The 1,335-nt window shown below is 45.5% G+C and overlaps 1 protein-coding gene across 1 annotated transcript in view; it reads right to left on the bottom strand.

Annotated features, from left to right (window-relative positions):
* Nucleotides 1-1,335, bottom strand: part of LOC125483089 (dynein axonemal heavy chain 6-like) — a 343,417-nt gene that overhangs the window by 39,740 nt on the left and 302,342 nt on the right. The gene's annotated exons all lie outside the window — the stretch shown is intronic.

The following is a 1,335-nucleotide window of genomic DNA, read 5'->3' on the forward strand; positions in this document are numbered from 1 at the left end:
TCCTATCTCTTATAATCCTTTCCAACACTTTACCCACAACCGAAGTAAGGCTCACTGGTCTATAATTACCAGGGTTGTCTCTACTCCCCTTCTTGAACAAGGGGACAACATTTGCTAGTCTCCAGTCTTCTGGCACTATTCCTGAAGACAATGATGACATAAAGATCAAAGCCAAAGGCTCTGCAATCTCCTCTCTAGCTTCCCAGAGAATCCTAGGATAAATCCCATCCGGCCCAGGTGACTTATCTATTTTCACACCTTCCAGAATTGCTAACACCTCCTCCTTCTGAACCTCAATCCCGTCTAGTCTAATAGACTGTATCTCAGTATTCTCCTCGACAACATTGTCTTTTTCCTGTGTGAATACTGACGAAAAATATTCATTAAACGTCTCTCCTATCTCTTCGGACTCCACGCACGACTTCCCACTACTGTCCTTGACCGGCCCTAATCTTACTCTAGTCATTCTTTTATTCCTGACTTTACACAAGTAAAGAAGTGTTGTTCCAATTATATATGGCTTTGGTGAGACAAGACCTAGAGTACGGTGTCCTTACTTGAGGAAGGATATGGTGGAATGGGAGGTAGTTCAGAGAAGGATCTTCAGATTGACTCCAGAAATGAAAGGGCTGTTGTACGAGGAGCAGGTGAACAGCTTAGGCTTGTACTCGCTGGAGTTCAGATGAATGAGTGGGGGATCTGATTGAGGTATATGAAATGCTAAAGGGGACCAATAAGGTGGACAATGAACAGATGTTCCTCCTTGTGGGTCAGTATAGAACTAGAGGTCACAGATATAGAGTGAGAGGACATAGGTTCAAAACTGAGATGAGAAGAAACTACTCTGAGAGGTTTGTAAATCTGTGGAATTCACTGCCACAGAGTGCAATGGAGGCAGAACCAATCAACAGATTCAAGGAAGAGATAGATATGTTTCTGATGAAATGTTGGGATAAAGGGCTGTGGGGAGCAGGTAGGGAAGTGGAGTTGAGACAAGGTAAGATCAGCCATGATCATGTTAATTGCAGAGCGAGCTCAAAGGGCTGAATTGCTGACTCCTGCTCCTAGTTCCTACATTCCTGTGTTCCAATCTCTCTCCCATTCTGTTCCAGTGTCAGTCTCTGCCACTGTCTCTCTCTCTCTGTTCCAGTCTCAGTCTTTGTCTCATTCTCTCCCTCTCTGTATCAGCCTCTGTCTCACTCTCTCCCTCTCTGTACCTCTCCCTGTCTGTCTCTCCCTCTCTGTACCTGTCCCTGTCTCACTCTCTCCCTCTCTGTACCTGTCCCTTTCTCTCCCTCTCTGTACCTGTCCCTGTCTCACTCTCTCTCCCTCTCT

Source organism: Rhincodon typus, chromosome 5, assembly GCF_021869965.1.
Source record: "Rhincodon typus isolate 14 chromosome 5, sRhiTyp1.1, whole genome shotgun sequence".
Lineage (NCBI taxonomy): Eukaryota > Metazoa > Chordata > Chondrichthyes > Orectolobiformes > Rhincodontidae > Rhincodon > Rhincodon typus.